Here is a 27,047-nt window from a genome sequence, read left to right as displayed (position 1 = left end):
TTTTCCACATTTTGGAAATATTCCCTTTGGTAAAGTCACTTGAATTACCACATTTGAGTGTCCCATCTCTCTCTTACTAGACTTGAAAGACAAAGATACTATATAATAATTCCCATAACAAAGGTATGCACAGGAGCCAAATAGGATAGTGACTAAAATGTGTGGTACACAAGACTTGTGTGAGGGTGACCAACCTTCTGCCCTTGAATCACATGTATAATTTCAAGCATCACATCTGACAAGTTGATTAAAAGAAGGTAGAAATACATATTTGTCTCATTTATTCTCACAGCTAATTTAAAAAGCAATTATGTAAAACAATAATATATATAATGTATCACTGTACTTATGATATATAGAAATACAATATACATGTAATGTGTTTTCCAATAACAAAACAAAGGAAGTAAGTGGAAGTGAAATGTATTGGATTAAGGTTATAGTAAAGTAATATTTAAAATAATGGACTTTTAAAGTTTTTGTTTTAATTCCAGTTAGTTAATATCCAGTGTTTTATTAATTTCAGGTGTACAGTATAGTGATTCAACAATTCCATACATCACCCAGTGCTCATCACAAGTGCATTCCTTAATATTGGATTGTTGGATTTGTAACATCAACAGATATAATGTATATAACAATAAAACTACAAAAAGGGGGAAAGGGAATAGAGCTACATAAAAGTAATATTTCTATATATCACTGAGATTAGGTAATTATGAATCAGAAACTGATTCAGATAAATATATATATGGTAAACCCTAGAGCAATCACGCACACACACACACACACACAGAGACACACACACTCACATTAAAAAATATTTTTAAATTAAAAGCAAGCAGTTAAGAAAGAATAGAGCAACAAGAATGACATGAGATATATAATCCAATCAAAAGATAATCCTACAGTGGATTTAAAAACAAACAAACAAACAAGCAAAAAAAACCTCATGATCCAACTACATACTGTTTACAGAAGACACACTTTAAAAATTAAAATAGACAAATCAAAAGTAAAAGGATGGAAAAAATACAGCAAGCAAATAGCAACCACAGTAAAGCTGGAGAAGCTATAATGATATCAGACAAAATAGATTATAAAACAACAAAAAATGTGACCAGATGTAATGAGAGACATTTTAATAATAATAAGAGATTCAATCCATCAGAAATATGTAAGAATTATGAACATATATACACTTAATAACAGAACACCAAAACACATGAAGCTTGAACTGATAGAATGGAGAGAGAAATAAATAATTTAACAACAAAAGTTGGAGACTCTATGCCCTACTTCAACAATGGATAGAAAATCTAGATAGAAGATCAGTGAGGAAACAGAAAACTCAAACAACATTATCACCTACCTAGAATTAACAGACAAAGATAGAACAGTCTACCCAACAACAGAAGAATATAGCTTCTTCTCAAGTATGTATGGAACATTGTCCAGGATAGACCACATTCTAGGCCATAAAACAAATTTCAATAAACTCAAGAGGATAAAAATAATATAAAGTATATTACCTGATTACAATGGAATAAAACTGGAAATTAATAGCAGGGAAAAATTGAAGGAAATTTACAAATATATAGAAATTAAAAAACAAATAAAAAATAAATCAAATGAGAAACTTTAAGATGGATAAAAATGAATATACAACATACCAAAACTTCTGGGATGCAGCTATGGCAGTTCTGGGAAGGAAATTTATGCATATAAAAATGTATAGTAAGAAAGAATAAAGATATTAAGTAATACCTTCATCTTCCATCTTAAGATACTGGAAAAGAGGAGCAAACTAAACCTAAAGTTAGCAGAAGGAAGGAAATAACAAAGATTAGATTGAAAATTAATAGAGAATTGAGAATTGAGAAAGATAATTTAAAAATAATAGAGAAAAAGGATGAAAACAAAACCTGGTTCTTTGAAGAGATCAAGAAAATTGTCAAATCATAGCTGAATTAAGCAAGAGAAAAAGAAAGAAGACTGAAATTACCAGAATGAGAAACGACAAAGGGAACATTACTACTGACTTTATAGAAATAAAAAAGGATATAAAGGAATACTATGCCAGAAAATTAAATAATTTAGACAAAATTGGAAAAGGCCTAGAATGACACAAACTACCCAAACTGATCCCCCAAAAGAGACAGTCTGAACAGACCTAAAATAAGTGAAGAGATTGAAGTAATAATCAAAACATTACCCATAAATAAAATCCCAGGACCAGATGATTTCACAGCTGAATTTTACTAACATTTAAAGAATTAATACCAATTCTTAACAAATTCTTCCAAAGAATAGAAAAGAAAGCTTATTCTATGGAGCCAGTATTTCTCAGGTACCCAAACCAGACAAAAACCATCATTATAAAAGAAAATTATAGACCAATACCTCTTATGTAGATGAACACAAAAACCCTCAACAAAGTACTAGCAAACTGAATTCAACAACATATAAAAACAATTATATCTCATGACCAAATGGAATTTGTCATAGGAATGCAAAGCTAGTTCAACATTTGAAGGCCAATTCATACAGTACAATAAAAAATCATTTGACAAAGTCCAACATCCTTTCATGATAATAATACTCAATAAACTGAGAAGAGGGGTGCCTTGGTGGCTCAGTCAGTTAAGCATCTGCCTTCAGCTCAGGTCATGATCCCATGGTCCTGGGAGCGAATCCCACATCGGGCTCCCTGCTCAGCAGGGAGTCTGCTTCTCCCTCTGCCTCTGACCCTCCCCCCTGCTTGTGCTCTCTCTCTCTCAAATAAATAAATAAAAATTTTTAATAATAAAAATAAAACTGGGAATAGAAGGAAAGTTCTTACCAAAAAAAGGAAGTTCTTCAATCTGATATGATGTCTCTATGGAAAACATGCCTAACATAATATTTAACAGTGAAAGACTGGCTGTTTTCCTCCTAAAATCAGGAACAATGCAAGGATGGCAGCTCTTGCCAGTTCTGTTAAACATTGTACTTAAGGTTCTAGCTAGGACAATTAGGCAAGAAAAGGAAAAACAAGGGCCATCCATATTGGAAAGGAAAACCTATAAACTACTTCTATTCTCAGATCTATCTACCTATAATCTATCTACCTATCTACCTGTCTATCTATCTATATCTATTATCTATCTATCATCTATTATCTATCTATCATCTATCTATCTATCTAACCTCTATCATCTATCTATCATCTATCAATCATCTAGCTAGCTAGCTAGCTAGCTAACTAGCTATTGAGAGAATCCTAAGGAAACCATTAAAAAAACTATTCAAACTAATAAGCAATTTTATCAAGGATATAGGAAACAAAATCAGTTTTTAAAAAATCTATTGTATTTCTACACAATACAAATTGTAATTTTTCATATTCAAAAATGAATTTATGAAAAATTGCCATTTATAATAATGTCACAAAGAATAAAATATTAAAATAATGTAACAAATGAAGGGGGAATTTTTTTTCTGAAAATTACAAAACATTGTTAAAAGATGTTAAAAAAGTCTAAATAATTGGAAAATCACTCTATATTCATAGATCACAAGACTTAATATTGTTAAGATGGCAATACTCCCCAAGGTTTTCTAAAGATTCAACACAACTTCTATCAGAAACCCAGCTATACAAATTGACAATCTGATTCTATAATTCATATGGAATTGTAAAGAAATTAGAATTGCTAGGGAGAATATGGAGCAACTGGATCTGTGAAAATTAATAAAAGGAAATTTCATTCAGAAGGGAGTCGGTAGACAGGAAGTAGGAACACTTAAGTCCTACCACTCCTTGTCAATTGCAGACCCAACAGGAAGAGATGGAGATGGATTCTATTTTACTACGCCAGCAGCAGGAAGAGAGGCTTTCCTTGTCCCTCCGCAATAGCCCAGCCAATGAGAAACTGTCACAACTCAGCCAAGGAGAAGCCACTATACTTTGAACTCAGTTTATTTCAATGGACTTCAAGTTTATAACAGCCTATCCCACCTTTCCCTTTTCCTCTACAACAGAGAATCCCTCTTCTTTCTTCTGTGGACTTGCCTATGTTTTGCCATAGCATGCCGGTGCCGAATTGCAATTCTCTGCTATAAACCCGTTTAACTCATTTATCCCCAAATAAACCCATTTTGGGCTGGTAAAATAACTGGCAGTTTTATTTTTAAAGTTAATAGACCCTCATACACTGCTAGTGGGAATGTAAAATGGAGCATCTGTTTTTTGTTTTTGTTTTTTTTTTAAAGATTTTTTATTCATTTATTTGAGAGAGAGAGAATTAGAGAGAGCACATGAGAGGGGTTAGGGTCAGAGGGAGAAGCAGGCTCCCCGCCGAGCAGGGAGCCCGATGCAGGACTCGATGCAGGGACTCCAGGATCATGATCTGAGCCGAAGGCAGCCGCCCAACCAACTGAGCCACCCAGGCGCCCTGGAGCATCTGGTTTTGGAAAACAGTCTTGCAGTTCTTCAATTGATTAAACATGGAGTTATGACCCAGAAATTCCACTCCTAGGGTCAATACCCGAGAAAAATGAAAACATGCATTCCCACAGAAATTTGTACACATACATTTATAGCAGCATTCTCATAATAACTAAAAGGTGGGAACAACTCAGATGTTTCAACTGAACTGTGGTATATTATTACAATATAATGTTACTTGGGCACAATAGGAATGAAATACTAATACAGACTGCAACATGGATGAACCTTGGAAGTATTATACAGTCACAAAAGATCACATATTATATGATTCCATTCCTATGAAATATCTGGTTTGGGAATATCTATAGAAACAAAGTAGATTAGTGGTTGTTTAGGGCTGTTGGGAATAAGAGGCATGGGGAGTTGGGGATGATATCTCAACATATGGGGGGTTCTTTTTGAGGATGAAAATGTTCTAAATGGACTGTGGAGATGGGTGTACATATCTGTGAATATACCAAAAAAATGAACTGTGTACTCTAAATGGGTGAATTTTATGGTATGTAAATTATGTCTCAATGAAGTTGTTTTAAAAACTGAGATCTTTAAAGTTAAAGCAAAGTAAATTTTCAAAGTTGATTGTTATCATAAACAATGTTTCCTGGTACTATAACACAGACACATGCGAGTGGTCTCTAAATATCCATAAACAAACAGAAAAAATAAATTGTTGTTGACAATTTGTGGAAGCCCTCTCTTCCCTTATTATTGGAGAATTCTCATCCCTGTCCTTCATCTTGTTGGCTATCCTTAATCTAACTAAGAGCAGAGACCCTGGAGCCAGGTTGCAGATTAGAATCCTACTCTTCTTCTGGCTAGCTGGACAACCTTTTTTTTTTTTTTTTTTTAAGATTTTATTTATTTATTTGAGAGAGAGAGAGAGAATGAGAGAGAGCACATGAGAGAGGGGAGGGTCAGAGGGAGAAGCAGAGTCCCTGCTGGGCAGGGAGCCCGATGCGGAACTCGATCCAGGGACTCCAGGATCATGACCGGAGCCGAAGGCAGTCGCCTAACCAACTGAGCCACCCAGGCGCCCCTAGCTGGACAACCTTACTCAAGTCATGTAACCTGCTCACTCACTTGATACCACAGGCCCTCCTCGCACTCAGACAAGGTCAGAAGTGGGCGCTGGGTGGAGCTGTGTTTCCAGGCATGGCAGGGTCTGCAGCCAGTAGGGATAAAGGGAAGAACAGGGGGCCCTGAAGAAGGGATTGGAAGTTTCCTAGAAGCGGTAGGGTAGTTTTGGGCAAACACCTCAGGCTGCTGTTTACAGGTGATGACAAATGCAGATTGAATATTTCCAGTCAGTGACTTTCAGTCAATCCTACCGTCCTGCCTGGGGCTTGAGTCTATTTCTCTCAGACGAGGCACCCTCTGACTATACTTAAAAACTATACCCAAATGGTCTGTGTCTGTTAAAATGAGAGTCACTGGGACTTCAGTATCTGGTTACAAACCTTTATTTATCCATTAACTAGTGAACATACCTAAGGAGCATTTACAAAGGCCCAGCATTTTGTACAGAGGGACAAAGGAACCTCAAAATAACCAGAACATCACAAACTGGATAGAAAGTTAGAACCCTGGATTCTATTTCCGAAGTTTTTAAGAATATTAACTTGCCTGCTTGGTGAACTATGTAATTGCTGAGTTTTCAAACCTTCATCTATACTATAAAGGGATAGTCTGCACAATCTCTAGCTTTCTGTGAAAGAAGATTCTAAAGTGAAGTAAGTATTGCTAAGAGGGACATTCAAAATAGGGTCAAGAGGATATTGAGAAATCAGAGACTATGCACTGATTCCGTTTTAAATTCTTGGAACCAATGAACTTTTGACTTTTGTCAATTAGACTTGTTAATTGCAACGTCACCACCTCCCAGAACACAGCCTTCTACTTTGAACTGAAATAGAGATAATGTAACATCTGTTAGCTTAAATAGCCAGTCATTTTAACTCTGTCAGCACCAACTGTAATTCAGCAAAACAATTTTTTTTTTTTTTTTTTGCCTTTATAAGCTTGTACTCCAGGCTTGCAATTTGGAGCACACTTTCAGTTTTGGTCAGCTCTGTGTGTCCTGAATTGTGATCTCTAAACTCAAAATAAACACTTTTGGCTATTTTATAGCCCCATCATCTTCTTGGTGGGAGGCTTCTCACAGGGCTCCTGTGCTCAAGAAATTTACAATCTTGTGAACACTGCAATCCCAGCAATTAAGTAACAATATCCTTTTCTAAGAGACTCCATCTGTTTATCTAGTGGCAACATGTCACCTTTCCCCTGGATTCAATTGCCTCACCACTTCTGAGACACCAGGCCTTACTGGAATTTGGGTAAACCAGGTCTATCCTATCCCTTCCCCAATCCCACCTGGTCTCATTGAGTAAGAACAGGCGAGGCTAGGTAGGGAGAGACAGGTAGGGGGCTATGCAACCAGGCTCACAGAAATCTCAGATGTGGAGAAATGTTATAGACAAGATATTAACCAGAGAGAAGGGAATACCTTGTTTGTTTTCATGATATTTAAAAGAACACCATACAGACAGAATATGCTCATGATATTTACAAATACACCATGATACTGACAAGAAATTTACCAAGTTCCCTGGTCAGTTTTCTATAACAGACTAACCATAAAAGTCCTCAATGGCAACCCATTCAGGACCCCTCTCATACTAGAGAGCTTTCCTTTTCTGTTCCCACCTTCACTTAAAAAACTTTCACTCCACTCTTTTGTGTCCTGGAGATATATTCTTCAACTTCATTAGACAAAAATCCTGCAACCCTGTGATATCATCCCCAGTTAAGTGTGGTTGTGGGTTAGCTGTTACCAAGTCCTGAGTGCCAGCAGCTGGTCATCAATCCTGTTCCCCTCCCCTATACAGACTACTTCAGCGGGCTTTGGGAGGAGCTCCAGAACCATCTGGACAAAATGAAACCCCATACTCTCCCACAAGCAAAGAGGAAGCAGTTTGCGCTCCCTCCCTGTGGGCAGCCTGAGAACCTTCAGTTCACAGAAGTCAGCATGTTCCTTCCTTCTGCATCAACTAATAAGGTCCCCAGCAAACTCAGCAGGTGGTTTGGGAAGCTCAGTCTCAATCAGCCAGCCTTTCTTCCCCCCTCTCAAGCAGGAAGGGTGGGTGGTCTGGATCTTGCAGCAGTCTAGTCCCCCTCCTCTTCTCGCTCTCCTCCTTCTCCTCCTCTTCCTCTTCCCTATTAGGGCACTATACTGTGCCCCCCTATGCGAACTGCTGGCCCAGGTGCTGGTCCCAGTGGCAGGGGGCAACAATGCCCACACTGTGGGCCCCAGGTGGGGGTGAAACTGTGTAGGACCCCAGCTTTTAGAGGCACACAGCATCATGAGTTCTCATGGGATTCCCCAGGCTTGACTTTAACCATGTGCAGATGATGAGAATGACAGATGAGGCAGGGGAGCATCGCCTGCTCTGTCCATACCTATGCGTATGCTCAGAGAGGACGAGCTGGTGAGGACTGGTGGTTTAGGCAGCTCTGCCCCTCACTTCTGCCAACACCTTTCACTCACACCTAGGAGCATCTCAAGGACCTTTTCCCAGTAGCTGTAGGCTCTTCATGGAGAAACCCATGCAGAGTGAGAGCTCATCATACTGAGTGTCCCCTACATAAAGTTATTAATACGGAATTAAAGTCAGACAAGGACATTTCCATGGTTTGCACCTGAGACTTTTAAATCTTCTCCATGTACAAGGGATTTGGGACAAGCAGATGTGTCTCTCCCAAGCTGTAGGCAGTCCTCTTGACAATGGCCCAAACTTGGCTCATTCTTTGCTCTGGCATCTCATCCCCCAGCATATTTCCCAATAGATCTCCCCTCCTCCCCCACCATAACAGAAGCAGAAACAGTCCCAGGCTGGCTATGAGAAGGACCTCTGCCCTCAAACTCCTTCCTCCACAGGACCTTGGCTGGACTCTTATTTCTGGACACAGGAGTATGACTGCTGAAAAGAAACTCCCTGGGCCTGCATCAGGGAGACTGTCACTGCTGGACAGAGACACCATGGCAGTGGGGCTCAGTCTTACAGAACTCAGCCCCAATTGTCACCAGTGTCCCCATGCTTGCAGAGTCCCAAGGACACCACATGCCAGAAGTCTGGTTAAGACCTGGCATCAATCCTAGCCCTAAAACCCTGGCATCACAGAGTTGTATGCTTCCCTTGCCAGAGTGTTTCTTCCTGTCTAGCACCTTCCAAGTCAAGACACATCAAAATCCAGTACCACCGACACACTGTGTCACACAAATGCATGCCATTCCCAGGAATGTTTATAAGCACAGCTGCACAGAGCATCACGGTGACTCACACAGAGCAGCACAAGTATGGAGGCACGACACATCTCCAATATGGCCCACCAGTCACAGCAGCTCCTAGAGATTGACCAGGTCCATGCACAGAAATGGGGGATAACCCAGTCACAGGGGGACACAGCACTGTGGCCAACAGAGGCATAACAAAACACAGAGAAACTGTCACAGGCACACCCAAAACACAGAGAAACTGTCACAGGCATACACCCGAGGTGTATGCACACACAGTGAAAGAAGCACACACTAAGCTGCTGACCCTAGACAACAGAACCCTCTCTATCATTACCAGCAGAGGTCACTTAGCTAGTTAGTGGGAGAGCTGGGATTTGGAGCCCAACTGTAGGAACTCTGGGGCCCTCTGTCCACAGTGTCTCTTGACTGCCTTTGCCTCAGCTCTGGTCCTGTTTTTTTCACATCCCACCCATGCTCAGTCCTCTTAACCTCCTGTGCATTATTTGGACTCTAGTCTATCACCCTTTTTAGAGTTTATATCTCTTGAAGCATCTCAATCATCTTTCAGAATCTTTGTATCTTAACTTTGCACTTAGTAGGTTTTTATGGAACAGTCTATAAAATTATGCCAATATGTGAGGTAGCCACTTCTCTTAAGTATAACCAGGTGGAAAAAGTCCCCATTGGCTCATACAAGTAGGTAACAATGATTTTTTTTTTTTCCTTTTTGTAGGAATAAGATGTGCAAAATAGGCAGGGAACTGCAGACCAGAGCTTTAGATTTTAGAACTCCATTTGACTGTTTAGAAATCACACAGGTAACTTCAAGAAGGTCATACATACTCAGTTGCATCTGTCAAGGTAAGTTTCTAAAATCACTCCACATCTCCTCATGGCTGGGACCATGCCAGTTGATCCCTCCCACAGGCCCCATCTTAGCCTTGAGATGCAAATTACGACCTGGATAAACACCGGTAGTCATCAGATCAGAATCTCATTATCATGCATAGTGCTACTAAGTGACCTCTATTTCCCATTTTGGCAATACTATTGGATCTGAGTATCCTTTTATTTTTATTTCAAAAGCCTCTGTTTTACAAGCCTTCAACTTCTGGTAATGTGCTCATAAAACACAATTCTAGCACAAAGTGGTGACAATTAAATTAAAACTTAATGGGGCTTGAAGGGCTGGGGAAGTTCCGAGGTGGGGGAACAGAACCCTTGTGGTCTTTATGATTAAGTGACCAGCCCATCACAGAAGCTAGTTCTCTATCAGTAACTCTCAGTACAAACGTTTCCAGCTGAGAAACCAATTAAAGCAAGGAGAGGTTTGTGTTGAGAGAAAGGAAAGCAAGTTAACCCAGAACTCCTGTCCTCCTTCCTGATATGTGACCACGATAGTACAGTGGTCTTGGTCTAGCCAGCACATGCCACCTCCTGTTTTTTTGTCTCTCACAATAGCCTTTTGGGATGGGGGTTCCCTTTAGTGCCGTGGGCAGTGGGATGGGTGGTGCAGGTGGGCAGGCCTGGGTTTGTCCTCCCCCCAGGAGCTGCGTTACCTTGGGCCAATTATGGGAATGCTCCAAGCCCACTTCCTCTTGGGAAGAGTACTGATTAAATGAGAAGATGGGTATAAAGTAGAACTACCTCACATACTGTGGTTGCTGCTGTGTTGTCATCATCATACATAAGAAACTAGGAAGTTGTCTCAGGGAGTGACCTTGCCCTGCAGGATGGTCCTGAGACAGCCACTTTCTCTGCATTAAAAGATGCTCAGTGCAACTGACAGGACTCCCAGGGCAGGCTCAAGGGGTCACACTGAATTTCTCCAGTCCCATCCATGTTGATGTAAAAGTTGGGTATTCATCCTTGACTGGAGGAGATTATGCTAAGTGAAATAAGTCAAGCAGAGAAAGTCAATTATCATATGGTTTCACTTATTTGTGGAACATAAGGAATAGCATGGAGGACATTAGGAGAAGGAAGGAAAAAATGGGCAGGGGGAATTGGAGGGAGAGATGAACCATGGGAGACTATGGACCTGAGAAACAAACAGGGTTTTAGAGGGGAGGGGAGAGGGGGATTGGTTAGTCCAGTGATGGGTATTAAGGAGGGCACACACTGCATGGAGCACTGGGTGTTATATGAAAACAATGGATCGTGGATCACCAGATTAAAAACTAATGAGGGTTGCTGGAGTGGGAGTGGTGAGGGATGGGGTGGCTGGGTGATAGACATTGGGGAGGGTATGTGCTATGGTGAGTGCTGTGAATTGTGCAAGACTGTTGAATCACAGATCTGTACCTCTGAAACAAATAATGCAATATATGTTAAGTAAAAAAAAAGAAGAAGATAGCAGGAGGGGAAGGATGAAGGAGGGGAAATCGGAGGGGAGACGAACCATGAGAGATGATGGACTCTGAAAAACAAACTGAGGGTTCTAGAGGGGACGGGGGTGGGAGGATGGGTTAGCCTGGTGATGGGTGTTAAGGAGGGCACGTTCTGCATGGAGCACTGGGTGTTATGCACAAACAATGAATCATGGAACACTACATCAAAAACTAATGATGTAATGTATGGTGATTAACATAACAATAAAAAATTAAAAAAGAAACTAATGATGTATTTTATGGTGACTAACATAACATAATAAAGTTAAAAAAATAAAATATATAAAACAACAACAACAACAACAAAAAAAGGTTTGGATATGGCTGAGGCAGAGTCAGAGGCCTAGTGTGAAGTCTGTTCTCAACAATCAGGTTGAGAAAAGTCATAAACAGTGTGTTTCTAACGGCAGCTGGAGCCCTAGAGTCCAAAGAACACAAAAATTAACCCCAGTGGTAAAGGGCAACTTAAGGGAAATTCTCAGCAGACTTGGTATTTTCAGAAATAGCCTCAGATTTTTAGCAAATCCCTTTATCCATTTCTCTCTCTTACCTACCCTACTTTCCCTTGCCCTTTCACTGGCTTCAAAATTTGATATAAAGCTATTGTTTATTAAAACGGCTCTGCCCAGACCTTTTCAGACCTTTTGGGAGAAGTGGCAATTTTTCACTGCAGAATGTTTCCCATTGTAAAAGTCCCCTGGGGCATTCAAGCCTCTGAAGTGACAGCTTTGGGGCTGGGAGGTTGGGCTTAGCGCAGATACATGGGGAGGAAATAGCTTGGCACAGAAGACATCCATATCCTTCCTGCCCATGATTCTCTGCCACCGTGGGAAGTGAAAAGGTTATGTGGCTTAGAGATGGGAAATTTGACTTTGTACGGTAGTGCTGTTATACACTAACTCTGTAATCATGGCCAACGTACTTCTCCAGGCCTCAGTTTCCTTCTATGTAAAGTGGGTTCTACATTCCTGGTGCAGATCAGGGAAGGTTTCAAGTACCTCCTGCTCCAAGGTGTTCAATAATATCAGCTTCTCATATGATCTTTCTTTCTCATCCTCCACCTCCAATGATAGCACCCTTGGGGCATTGTTCTTCCCTGGCTATAGAGAAGAAACCTGAGGGGGTGAGGCCAGGGAGTGGTGGCAGGTAGTCTGGATTTTCTATGGCTCTAAAATGTGTGGGAGCTTCACACCAGAGGCATAACCCCCCAGTTAGTTGATGGAAAGAGGGAGAAGCTCTCTCAGTCCCTCTTCCTCAACCCTGGCAGCATGGATGTCTACATTCCTGAAATATCCAAATGCAGTGAGAGTCCAGGGCTGCCCTGCTTGCACTTGGTTCCTGGCCTAAGGGCTTAGAGGCAGCTCACATACAATTATTCTGTCATCCCTCTGTCAAATTGCATTCCTGCAGCACATCACCATCACCCAGGAACTTACTATGAGGTCCCAAATCCCATCCCATATGTTGTTCATGTTCCCTCCACCCCCAGGCAACACATGTTCCTTCCACTAGCGTTGAAGGAGAGGTTTCCCAGGGAGCACTGTGGGAATGGACTTGGAAGTCAAAACCATGGGAGAAAGCCAAGCTGAGCTTTCCAGGAGCCCTTCAACTCCCAGCAGCAAACACTTGATGGAAGAGATAGAAGGTGCTCACCCACAGCCCCAGGCTTCCATTCAAAAGAGACTTTAGATGACTAGCTTCCGGTTTGTCAGAGAAGATGCATGGAGCTTCTCTTTTAGCTCCTCTGATTAGCTCTTGCTGTTCCTGGCAGTCTTTCCACCTGCTTTCCTTACATGGGCGTTACTGAACACTGACTTCCTGCTTTGTGAGGTTTCAAGAATGGGAGATAAAAAGATTGCTTCCCCTTCCCCCTACCATGCCCCCAGTTTGAATTCAGATAGAATGCAGTGACTCCCCTGTACTGTGCCCTGCAGGTGGGAGATAGTCTCTTCTCTCCAAATACAAGGTCTTCCCTTGCATATCAAATGTAAAAGAGTGCGTGAATTCATATGGGCTTTTTGGCTATATTTGCCAAATCAATTCAATCCAAGCCTAATTTAAAAGGGTACATTTCAAAGGAGAATAACAAATGAGTCAATACAACACACAGCCCACATAGAGAGCAACATGCTGTACATTTCTCAGTTTATACTCCACCTTAATGCTCCTCAGCACCCTCCATTATTGGCTCACTGAACCACTTTAGAGACTTGCTTTACTGCCTTGCTCTTAGTCCCTGTACTATTGGTTAGAGACCCTGAGCATTCCTAAGAGAGCCCCACAGCCCCAGAGCTGGGCAGACGAGGTTGGAGGGCAGTGGTGGACTCATGGCACATTATCAGAGACATTATGTCGGGGATGTAGAGTTGAGCTCTATTCTCACCAAGGACTGGCACGAGTCATGGTACTGTATTACAGCAGGATGGGTTTAGATGAGATCAGTGACTCTCTGTCCCAGCTGTGTTTCAGAGTCATCTGGAGATTTATACATTTATATCATTAGGGCTCATCCTGGAAAATTCTGATTGAGAAGTTCTGATGTGGAATTCAGATGCCTGTTTAAAAAAATCCATAGTTGATATTTCTGCATTTAAGTGTGAAAATCAAATTTTATTAAAATTAAGATGTGTCCACTGAGGGTGAGCCAGGATTTGGAGTCACCTCACTGAGCCATTTTAAAAACAGGATATTGATCTATATTTTTAGTTCTTCATGGAAGAGAAGAATAGCCCGGCTGATACCAGAAGGCTTTTCATAGCTCAGAAGTTCCCTTGTATTATGTCAGTATTATTTGTATTAGGACAGGGATCAGGCATGCAAAAGGTGAATCACTTGCTTCAATATGTGTCCTTTCAGCTAAAAATTCATGCTGTCATAGAATCAAGTGTGTAGGACATCTAAAATCACCTTTGGTTAGCTTCCTTCCAGTTACCTCCATGATGCTATCTATGATATCTTACATGATTTGTTTTCTACTTGGCATTTTTAATCTCCTAAACTGAATTATTTTTTGCCAGTAACTTCTGGCTTTTTTTGTGATCCAAACACAGACTCTTCAGGAGAATTAAAGTTCCCATCCTTGGCCATGTGAATCAGAATCTTCCTTTCTTAGTACATTCTTCCAGCCTCCAACCTTTACATTTTGCTGGAGGTTGTCCCTGTAACCACAATGCCTTTAGGAGGGAACCTAATATTGGCCTATGTTTGCTCAATTTGGGTAAAGGGTATCCTGCACGTCCTCTCCCATAACTGGTATAGCAGAGTGAGCAAGCCAAGTTAGGTGTGTTTCACTCACTCTTGTTTATAGAACAGAAGTTACAGTCACCCAGGAAACCACTGTAGGTATCTCTCTTCTCCCAGGGACAGTGTGTGCAAGAGTCCCATTCCTTGGGAGACACTTTTGCACACTAAGGTGTGCAAAAGCAATTATGAAGAGCCTCTTTGGTTTCAGAGCCACGGGGGAATCTGCCACAGAGCCCATGGTTTCCATAGAAACATTATGGAAAAGTTTAGCAAGAGTTCCCCTCCTGCTGCTCTGATCCTAAGAAAGAGAAAATCAGCATCAGGGAGATAATTAATGGGAGTGCAGGGCTCACTGGCCCTATTGTGCTGGAGCCAAGCCTATCAGGACTAGGCTCACAGGTGAGTAGACTGGTCACCTCCGTCCAGAGAAGCAGCTCAAATCATAGATCTATTTGATAAACATCATCATCCAACTTGCATTTTTCCCTCCAATATAAGTTTAACTTCGAATTTGTCTTTAAATTATACGTTACTTCAAGTACTTTTGCAGAGGTAGAGTCGTGAACTTACATAAACAAATTTAAATAAACTATGTAAATATCAAAAGTATTCTGCTTCTTCTGTTTGTTTTCTTCCTTTGCTTCTGGAATCCTTAGCCTGGGTGTAGACAGCACATACTCATTTATTCCTCCTCCTATGTTCAGTAAAATTACTCTTTTCTTTTTTTATTAATGTTCCTTTAGTAGGAAACTTTACAGGAATCTCAATAATCTTCTCTAGGGTCTCACTCTGTTCTTACATGAGGTGACTTTTGTTTCCTGTTTAACCTATGTTCTTCTTGTTGGAATTTAAACTTGTTTTCTCTAGTTATAAATCAAGTGAAATTAAAAATCAAACACAAAAACACAACCACAAAACTAGAGCATTCTTTTTTTTATTATTATATGTTAGTCACCATACAGTACATCATTAGTTTTTGATGTGTGTTCAGTGATTCATTGTTTGCCTATGTTTGCTCACTTTGGGTAAAGGGTATCTATGCAATAAGTGCCCTCCTTAATACCCATCATTGGGCTAACCCATTGCCCCCACCAAAACCCTCAGTTTGTTTCCCAGAGTCCATAGTCTCTCATGGTTCATCTCCCCCTTTCCCCCCACTTCATTTTTCCCTTCCTTCTCTTAATGCCCTCCATGCTATTCCTTATGTTCCACAAATAAGTGAAACCATATGATAATTGACTTTCTCTGCTTGATTTATTTCACTTAGCACAATCTCCTCCATTTCTGTCCATGTTGATGTAAAAGTTGGGTATTCATCCTTTCTGATGGCTGAGTAATATTCCATTGTATATATGGACCACATCTTCTTTATCCATTCGTCTGTTGAAGGGTATCTTGACTCTTTTCACAGTGTGGCTATTGCAGACATTGCTGCTATGAACATTGGGGTGCACGTGGCCCTTCTTTTCACTACATCTGTATCTTTGAGGTAAATACCCAGTAGTGCAATTGCTGGGTCATAAGGAAGCTCTATTTTTAACTTTTTGAGGACCTCCACACTGTTTTCCAAAATGGCTATAACAACTTGCATTCCCACCAACAGCGTAAGAGGGTTCCCCTTTCTCCACACCCTCTCCAACATTTGTTGTTTCTTGCCTTGTCAATTTTTTTCCATTCTAACTGGTGTAAGGTGGTATCTCAGTGTGATTTTGATTTGAATTTCCCTGATGGCTAATGATGATGAACATTTTTTCATGTGTCTGTTAGCCATTTTTATGTCTTCTTCAAAGAAGTGTCTGTTCATGTCTTCTGCCCATTTTTGGACTTGATTATTTGTTTTTTGGGTGTTGAGTTTGAGAAGTTCTTTATAGATCTTGGATATCAGCCCTTTATCTGTAGTGTCATTTACAAATATCTTCTCCATTCCGTGGGTTGCCTCTTTGTTTTGTGGACTGTTCCTTTGCTGTATATAAGCTTTTTGTCTTGATGGAATCCGAAAAGTTCATTTTTGCTTTTGTTTCCCTTGCCTTTGGAGACGTGTCTTGAAAGAAGTTGCTGTGGCCAATGTTGAAGAGGTTACTGCCTGTGTTCTCCTGTGGGACTTTGATGGATTCCTGTCTCACACTGAGGTCTTTCATCCATTTAGAGTTTATCTTTATGTATGGTGTCAGCAAATGGTCGAGTTTCATTCTTCTGTATATAGCTGTCCAATTTTCCCAGCACCATTTATTGAAGAGATTGTCTTTTTTCCATTGCATATTTTTTTCTGCTTTGTTGAAGATTATTTGATCATAGACTTGAGGGTCCATATCTGGGCTCTCTATTCTGTTCCATTGGTCTATGTGTCTGTTTTTGTGCCAGTACCATGCTGTCTTGGTGATCACTGCTTTGTCATATAGCTTGAAATCAGGTAATGTGATGCCCCCAGCTTTGTTTTTCTTTTTCAACATTTCCTTGGCAATTCAGGGTCTTTTCTGATTCCATACAAATTTTAGGATTGTGTGTTCCAGCACTTTGAAAAATGTCATTGGAATTTTGATCGGATAGGTGTTGAAAGTATAGATTACTCTGGGTGGCATAGACATTTTAACAATGTTTATTCTTCCGATCCATGAGCATGGAGTGTTTTTCCATCTTTTTGTGTCTTCTTTAATTTCTTTCATAAGTGTTCTGTAGTTTCTAGAGTATAGATCCTCCACTTCTTTGGCTAGGTTTATTCCAAGGTATCCTATGGTTTTTGGTGGTATTGTAAATGGAATCAATTCCCTAATTTCTCTTTCTATAGTTACATTGTTAGTGTATAGGAAAACAACTGATTTCTGGGCATTGATTTTGTATCCTGCCACATTACTGAATTGCTGTATGAGTTCTAGTAATTTAGGGGTGGAGTCTTTTGGGTTTTCCACATAAAGCATCATGTCATCTGCAAAGAGAGAGAGTTTGACCTCTTCTTTGCCAATTTGAATACCTTTTATTTCTTTTTGTTGTCTGATTGCTGTTGCTAGGACTTCTAGTACTATGTTGAACAATAATGGTGAGAGTGGGCATACTTGTCGTGTTCCTGATCTTAAGGGAAACTTAAGATCAGCTTTTCCCCAGTGAGAATGATATTCGCTGTGGGCTTTTCACAGATGGTTTTTATGAAATTGAGGAATGTTCCCTCTATCCCTACACTCTGAAGAGTTTTCATCAGGAAAGGATGCTGTATTTGGTCAAATGCTTTTTCTGCAACAATTGCGAGGACCATATGGTTCTTCTCTTTCCTCTTGTTACTGTGTTCTATCACATTGATTTATTTGCAAATGTTGAACCATCCTTGCATACCGGGAATAAATCCTGCCTGGTCGTGATGGATAATCCTTTTAATGTACTGTCGGATCCTATTAGCTAGGATCTTGTTGAGAATTTTGGCATCCATATTCATTGGGGATATTGGTCTGAAATTCTCCTATTTGATGGGGTGTTTGCCTGGTTTGGGGATTAAGGTAATGATGGCCTCATAGAATGAGTCTGGAAGCTTTCCTTCTGTTTCTATTTTTTGAAACAGCTTCAGTAGAATAGGTATTATTTCTTCTTTGAATGCTTCGTAGAATTCCCCAAGGAATCCATTAGGTCCTGGAGTCTTGTTTTTTGGGAGGGTTTTGATCACTGCTTCAATCTCATTACTGGTTATTGGTCTATTCAGTGTCAATTTCTTCCTGTTTCAGTCTTGGTAGTTTATAGGTTTTCAGGAAGGCATCCATTCTCCCCACGTTGCTTAATTTATTGGCCTATAGTTGTTGATAATAATTTCTGGTAATTGTTTCTATTTCCTTGGTATTAGTCATGATCTCTCCCCTTTCATTCATAATTTTATTAATTTGGGTCCTTTCTCTTTTCTTTTGGATAAGTCTGGCCAGTGGTTTATCAATCTTATTAATTCTTTCAAAGAACGATCTTGTAGTTTTGTTCATCTGCTCTACTGTATTTCTGGTTTCGAATTCATTGATCTCTGCTCTAATCTTAATTATTTCTCTTCTCGTGCATGGCTTAGGCTTCATTTGTTGATTTTTCTCCAGTTCTTTAAGGTGTAAAGTTAGTTGGTGAATTCGGGATTTTTCTATTTTTGAGTGAGGCTTGGATGGCTATGTATTTCCCCCTTAGGACTGCCTTTGCAGTATCCCATAGGTTTTGGGCTAATGTGTTTTCCATGAATTGTTTAAGTTCTTCTTTGATTTCCTGGTGGAAATTTGATTTCCTGGTTTGATGACCCAAACATTCTTAAGCAGGATGGTCTTTAGCTTCTAAGTGTTTGAATTTCTTCCAAATTTTTTCTTGTGATTGAGTTCCAGTTTCAAAGTATTGTGGTCTGAGCATATGCAGGGAATAATCTCAGTCTTTTGGTGTTGGTTGAGACCTGATTTGTGACCCAGTATGTGGTCTATTCAGGAGAAAGTTCCATGTGCCCTCGAGAAGAAAAACTAGAGCACTTTTATTCCTTACTGGGCACTTATAATCTTCTTCCATATGCTTACACCTCATCAGTCATTCTCAGTCTCTCCCCCAGACTCATTATATCACTAGATTTTTTGTTTGTTTACCTCACATAAAAGGAGATTTAAGAAGAAACTCCCAGCACTTTTCAAATTTGAAGTCTCTGTGGCCTGGGACCAGGAAGAGAAGGAGAATATTCTAGAATGGTATAACTGCACAGTGTCTTAAACACTTTTACATTTTTTCCGACTGATCCTAATTACAAAGGAATTGAAGGTTTTATTATTTACATTTTGCCATTAGGAAATCTAGTTCTAAGAGATGCTGAGTCATTGCCCAAAGTCATACAGTTGCTGATCTATAGATTGGGGGCTTTGAATCCATGTGTTCCAGTTCTAAAGCCAATCTCTCCTTTGCCACATAAAGGCTATCCCCTTTCTGTGAATTTAAGATGGTACATTTGTCATTAGCTGTTGCTATGCTTCTATGCAGTTTTTAGCCCTTGTGTCCTTCACGCTTACAATATAGATAAAGGGACTCTGGGGACTTGGAGAGAGGGTATACAGGAAGTCAAGGAAGAATGGGGAAAATTCCTGTGTCCCTTCTCCTTACAATTCTCTCCCCTAACCCCCCTTAACTTCAGCTAATCTCAAGACTCTCTGCCTCTTTTTTGCCTGCCATCAGTGTACTCTTTACAGAGAAACCAGAAAAATCTACTAAAACATGAGTCACACCCTTTATCTTCCCAAGATCCACTCCTTCATATAAGTTCTGGGAGAAGCTCCTACAGGATTCCAGTGAACCTGCCTTACTGGAGGAAACTTAAAACAGGAAGATGAATGAGAAGTATAGTCCCTACTACCATAGCTGGTATTGGGGTTACAGCATAAATATGTCGTTTCCATTTCTACCCACCACTCTGATTCTCCTCACCCTCAGGTAACACTTTTGCTGCTCTCAGTAGCTTACCTGGTGGCATGACCTAGGCCCTCATCCATGAAGGGTTTGAGCACCTACCTGGTCTCTGTGTCCTTCTCAGACTGGGATTACTGTATTTTCCCTTTTCCCATCAAAACTGGGCAAAGGAGTCCCAGGAGGTGTCCCTTCTCTCCATCAAGGGAGAGAATCCACTTTCCCTCTTGACCCCTTTCCCTCTTGACTTCTGCATACCAGTTGTCATTTCTAGTGTAAGATAACATTTACTTATTTATTTCACTTTTGTCTCTCCTCAAATAAATGTTAGCATTTTGAGGACAACGATTTTCAGTTCACAGCTATGTCTCAGCATCAAACAAACAGATGCTCAAAAATATCTGTGAAATACTGATTTAAGAGTGAATGAGTGCCATCTCCATGGAGAGGTCAACCCTAACTGCTGCCTCCTCCCCCAACTAAAATAAATAAATAAACAAGCAATCAAGCAAACTGGGTCAACCTAATGATTCTCTCTCACAGGCTGTTCTTTACATCAAAATGATCCCACAAATTCTAAATAATACATGTGTGTTTTTATTTGTTTCAAGGCTGTTTCATGTCTAGTATACCCTATGTCTAGTGAACCCTTTGGGGTCAGGAAAAGTGTTTTATTCTATATCATATCCTCACTATCCAATCCAGTGTCTGGTTGATTATAAATGTCCGATAAATAAAATAGATGAAAGAAAGAGAGAAAGAGTATAAGTAGCTGATATTATGTACTTTATCACATTTCAGACAGTTATACTTTTTTTCTGGAAAGTTAGTTTCTGGGATTTGGTGCGCCTACACATGCACATACATACACATAGTTGACTATTCAAAGGCCTAAGGGAATTCTTACTTAGCTCTCAGGGCTATAGTTTGATCACATGACTTTGGCAGAGGAAACATTTTAAAGATAACCTGTGGGACTTTTACCCCACTGCTTTGCTGTGAGAATATTACTTCTTAATGTTTCCTGCCTCTCCACACTCTGATTTCAGAACAGCTTCCATCACATGTCTCTTCCCTTCAGGCTCTTTGTGCCCATCTATTTCCATTTCCAGCTGCCACAGCCAGGACAAAGGACAAACACTCCCTCTCGCCAAGTCTGGCTTCATTTAAAAGGTTCATTCCTCAAATACAAATTTCTAGATATAGGACAGCGAATCTGTGTTTGCAGAGGGTGAGTGTGGATGGAGCACTCATGTTTAATTTCTCAGGGCTAGTATCTTAATGTCACACAAGACAACATGCCTGGGATAGTCTCTGTGTACAATTGAAATACAGAAAACCAGGCTGACAACGCCAAGGCAGAGCCTGCATAGTGCAATCACATATTCGTGCACACACACACACACACACCGCTGCGAGAAGGGAATGTGACTAGAACAGAGGAGAGTCACTGCACCTGTCAGACCCTATGGCATAGATCCTGTGGGCTGGTGCTTTCAGCTGGGCACAGCCCTGCAGGATCCCACAGGTCATGGGAAGGCCTCCCTTGCAGGTCAGGACGTGCTACTGAGGTTTTAGTTACTCGTTTAAAACAATAACAAAAACTCTTATCACCTGATTTCATGATTGGTGGCACTCAGGAGCCCTCTTTCTTTGTGTCAACAAAAGTTCCTAGAATGCAAAGATTTGGTCAGATGCAAGGAAAGCTTTATTGCCCATACAGTTTACAAACCTGGGAAATACAGCCTTTGGCTACAAACCGGAAGTGCACTTAGAAGGAGAAAGTTTAGGCTTTCGGTTAAATAGGCAAAATCCACAAGTTCCATGCTCTTTGTAGAGATTGGTCAGACTCAGATCTCAAACTGCAAACTTCAAGAGCAGAGTGACAAACAGGGTACAGCTCGCTATTTCTGGTAGCAGCTTCCGGGTGTGGCAGCCACTGAAGAGTATGATAAGATTTGTTGCAGGGGCCTTCCTGTGAATTTTGCTGAATTTTATGCAAGCTTTTCTTTTCAGGCTGTGCTGACTGGTTATATTCCTCACGATCATTAGATCTGATTAAAATTTTAGTTTCTCTCCCTTGACATGAGGGAATCCATCTTATCTGTTGGTTGTCTATCTAATCATTGGGGTCTTTTGTTCACACTGGAAAAAGGTGGGAAGGCAGACTCTTTGTTGGCTGCCAAAGAATGCCCAATGCTGTCCCTGCCCCAGGTCAACCCAGTTATGAAAAGTAAACAAGTAGAGGGTAGTCAAAATAAAAACTCTACATTTGGGTCACGGAGGAATTCAAGGCCCAAGAACCATAGCCGCTCTGGCAGCTTCACTGTAATGAACACATTGACTTTCCAAAGCTTTTTGTGATAACTTTTCCTGTTCATAGCAGGGATTTTCTGCTAGAATAGACTTATTGTGGCAATGAAGTCACATTGTAGCAAACAGAATGGCTTGGCATGCTCTCTATTCCTTTGCCCTGGACCTCACCCATAATACTCCCTGAGTGTTAAATGTCCTCTCTTCCCCAAAGCCTCATCCTCCTTCCCACCTGCCCACAGCCCGAGTCAAGTCTCACCTCCCCTAAAAAACCTTCCCAATCCCTTTAGCTAGAATAATCTATCCCTTGCCCCCAAACTCCTACACTCATTGTGTCTTCTTCTGCCTTAGTACTTAACACCCCTGCGGTCAAATCCAAGTGAGTATGTGTGATTGTGAGCTAGACTGAGACAGAGAGGGGATCCTGGGTCCTACTTTCTTTGTCTTTGCTCCTTTGCCCAGTTCAGCACCTACCACATACAAGATGTTCAATAAATTCTGGTTGACTCCAAATGAATCATTGCTTAATACTAAGAATCATTATCTGCCTTTTCTAGGATTGCCAGATGAAATATAGCATGGCCAGTTAAACTTTAATACCTGATAAACAATTATTTATTTATTTATTTTTGCATGAGTAGGTACCAAATACTGCCTGGGACATACTTATATTAAAAATGTATTTGTTTCTTATCTGCCATTCAAATTTAATTGGGTGTCCTGTGTTTGTATTTGTTAAATCTGACAAGCCTAGTCCTTTCCCACAGGGCTACATGACAAAACAGTTCTTCAATATAACCCTCAGCCTGCCCCTGCTCAGCTCTTTCCTGTTCCCTCTCCAGCCAGACAGTGCTCTGACTGTGCTTTCTTAGAATCTGTATTTGTCTTTTTGGTACCCATTCATCACAGGGCCAGTTATAGTAACTATATTTTCTTATTTTCTGTATTCTTGGTGCCCTGGCATTTGGGAGCTTTATAGATCTGGGGAAAGACTGCCCTCCCAGGGATAGCCAGTTCCTAGAGCAAAGAGCTTGGCTGAGAGCAGCCTTACATAAACAAACCCAGCAATCCAGAGTCTGTACCCCCAACCATCTCTTTTATCTAACTCACACACAAGAAGCCAATATTCGTCTTGCCTAAGCCACACCAGGACAGGTACCAGACAATGACAGACCACCCCCAGAGCCCAGAGATCACTGGAATTATTCAAACTAGCCACTCCTTAACTGTTTGCTCTGCTCTATCTTGCTTTTCTTCTGAAATCCCAATAAAAACTCTGGCCTACACTTTCCACACCCTCCACCTCTGTCTCCTGACCAAAAGCTGGTACTCCCCATGTGGCCTTGCATGGCATGGTATACCCCCTTCTCTCCAGAGACAGGTTATAAATTCATATTTCTTTTTCCTTTTTAAGATTTTATTTGAGAGAGAGTAAGAGTGAGAGAGATCACAGAGGGAGAGGAAGAGGGAGAAGCAGGCTCCCCACTGAGCAGGGAGCCCGATGTGGGGCTCGATCCCAGCACCCTGAGATCATGACCTGAGCCGAAGGCAGACGCTTAACCGACTGAGCCACCCCGGCACCCCTAAATTCATATTTCAATGGCATTACCTTTCTGTGTTATCACTTGGTCATAATGAAATCCTGGATATAATTTTAAAACAGGCAGCCCTAGGGGAAGTATATGGAGAACTGTGCCTCTGACCCGCGGGCTCCTGCAGCGTGTGTTTCTCTTTATCCTCTGTCTGGGGTGTCTGGTAAAGGACCTGAGATCTCCTGGCTAGAGCACCAAGTGATCCTGCGAGCAGCCTGGGCAGGCAGGTAGCAGCTTCTCTTTATTATCAGAGAGGCTTTATCATCCGATACAAAAACTTGCATTTGACTCTCTTGACACTTTCCAGTGAGGCTCTTCTGCCAGCCAGAGTGTTATCCCTGCAAAATGCTCTTTATCACTTCTCTCTTCCTTCCTTCCCACTTCCTCCCACTTCCTTCCTACTTCCTCCCTTCCCGCATTTCTCCTCAAAGGCAGCAGAAAGTCTCCTCCATGAGATGAACAGCTATGTTCCCAAATACTTTCTGGTCCCTGAACAAAAAGATCTCTAGGGTCATCGGTGCGCCCTTGAAATCAGGACAATTCTTTCATCCCAGAGGATGCCTGTGCAGATGGACCCCCTCTCCCCCCTCCCAGTTGGGGCAGGGCCACCCAGTTCAGAGGGGCTGCACTGACAGCACACAGGAGATTCTCTGAGTTCCTCCCAGTCCTTCAACTAGAACAGGGGTTGTTTATGAGGTCCACAGGATCCTGTTTCAATGTAGGCACTGATTGGACATTCCTTTCCGGAAGACAATCTGCAGTGAAGCCAGGGTTAAATTGTGCATTTAGACTTCAGGGTGTAATTGAGTCATGCTTTGGTGGGAAGAGAAAATGGAAAGGGAGTGATGGGCAGAATCAAGTGACAGTGGCCTTTAAAGAAGCCAGGAGAAAGAGCCCATTAAATGTGTGGTACACATGCAGCCCATGCACACCCAGGACGGTCACAGGAGTCAAGATATGCACTAGTCCCTACTCTTGGTGCAGTAAAACCGTATTTTTAAGTTCCCTGTGTTTTGTGTCTCAGTGCTCCCAGCCTAGAAATAGAGATCTGAGGTTGGGAGGAGGGAACCAGGAACCCACAGGACCACAGAATGTGTATGTGTGTGTGTGTGTGTGTGCGTGCGCACGTGTGTGTGCGCACGCTTGCATGTCTGTGTCTGCGTGCGGCGCGCCAGGCGGGGAGGCTGGGAGGGCCGTGCTTGGCTTCTGTCTCAGCACCAGGAACAGGCATCCCTGTCTCCTGCAACTCCAGCCCAGCTGTCACTGGAACGGATTCCAGCCACAGAGGCTTCCTAGCAATTCAGCGAGGAGGGGACTGTTCCACCCAGACTGGAGCCACTTGTGTGGTCAGGAGAACCTGAAACCACAGCAGCAACTTACATGGCCACCAGAATTGACTGGGTTTTCACTCAATTTCCCATTGAGAGGGAAAAATGTTAAGCCCTGGGATTTACCTAATGTATTTAATAAAAACCAAGGAAAACATTTTTCTGTATAATATTATATATAACATATAAATATAAAATTAAAATATAATGTTACATAATGTATTAAAATTAAAATATAATAAAATGTGATATACATAAAAATGATATACATATCAAAGCTTTCCATCAGAGGGAAAGCCTAGCCCCAGGAAATCCCAGGGTTCTGGGTAGAACTGTAGTTGGGGATTGGTCTTTGAAGGGGTCTGTGTAGCCACCAGCCTACCTATAGCATCTGCACACACGGTGTCCCTCACTGCCAATGCTCCCCACTGTGCATAGGCCTGGTCCTAAGGAAGTGCCTGCCTGGCACTCAAGGCTTCTGCTGCATCCCCTCCATGACTCCCTAGGCTGACTTTGCTGTGGCCACATTTGTGGGACACAAGAGTGAGAACAACCATTTCTGTGAAGACTTAGCTACAGATCAGTCCTAGGCAAAGAGCAAAGCCATTTCTGCTTTTATTCCCATCTTTTGTATTTAATCTATGGCCACAGGGTGAAGCCATAAGGCTCTCTCGTCTCAGCTCGTTATCACCTTCTCTCTCAGTCCATCTGATTCTCTCTCAGTACCTTTCCCCACACAGTGGCTCTTAATAAATGCTGATTCCTAATTCCCTGCCTCCCTGCCCACCCCTCACCTTCACAGTCTTGCAACACTACCTCCACACCACACCCCCGTGCCGCCCCTGGTCTGTGCCCTGGAACCTGGGAGATGAGCCCACAAGTTGAGGATGAATCTCTCAGGGAAACAGGCTTTAGGGAGGAATCCCAGTTTCGGGAGCTGCCTCTTTCCCAGCCCTGTTTCCTGTGGTCCTGGCTTCCCACCTGGGCCAGAATCTGAGGAATTTGCCACAGTGGTCCTGCATCTCCCCTGCACCAGCCTGAGCCAGCAGCAGTAAGACAGTGAGCTGCCAGGGCTCCCTCTCTGCAGACAGTCCTCTGGTGAATCAGCGTGGCACTGGCCAGAAGGGGAGGACACGGGCTGGCCTCACACATGTGATGCCTTGGTGGCCCTGGTGGGCTGGCATTGAGATGTCAGGACCCACACCTTCCTGTTCCACAATCCTGAGTCTTGTCACTCTTGGAGGATTGCTCATTCAGCATATTTAAGATAGTTAGAGCAGGACTGAAAGCCTCATTTCTGCAGGATGAAGCAAATTTACTTAGCCTTGTGCATGGTCTTCAATTTGAGAAATTAGTCTTAGCCACATAACAAAATAAAACTGATGATTCAGCGACAGCTAATCGCTTGCTGGAAATGAAAGATGCTTTTACAATGAAGATTTATTTCATGTTATTTTTTCCCCAAGTACTCTTAACTGACTGAATAATGCTGTTATGATCACTCTGATATTACCACATGTGCTTTTAAGAATTTATAAAGTAATCTGTCTTCTGAGGTTTCCAGGGAGGTACTTGAATGGTACAGTTAAAATAGAAGAGAGCAGAAGCTCTTACCTCTCCCAGGCCTTCAGATGGGTCAAATGGAAAATGGCCTTTGGGGTTTGGGGACTTGAGGAGCAGGCATAGGAGGATGGATTCATAATGCAGAAGTAACCCCTAAATGGTGACTAAATATCCACCAGGTCAGTGATAGGTGGCTGGGATGGCGGGGCGGGTGAAGGGGAAGAGTAGGCCAGAACAGGGGCTACAGGCAGTTGGATGCAACTACAAGAAGGAGTCCCACTGGGGCATGGAGAGAAGGGTGTGCTCCAGGCAGCTAAAAAGGTCCCTGACAAGGGCTGGGGATGAGGTAAAGCCCAGGTGATCACAGCAGTCTCTAGAAGGACCAAGGAGTGTGTGTGTGTGTGTGTGTGTGTGTGTACACATGCCCTTGTGCATGCATGCAGGTGC

This window comes from Neomonachus schauinslandi, chromosome 11 (genome assembly GCF_002201575.2).
Source record: "Neomonachus schauinslandi chromosome 11, ASM220157v2, whole genome shotgun sequence".
NCBI lineage: Eukaryota > Metazoa > Chordata > Mammalia > Carnivora > Phocidae > Neomonachus > Neomonachus schauinslandi.
Note: the sequence above shows the minus strand (reverse complement) of the source record.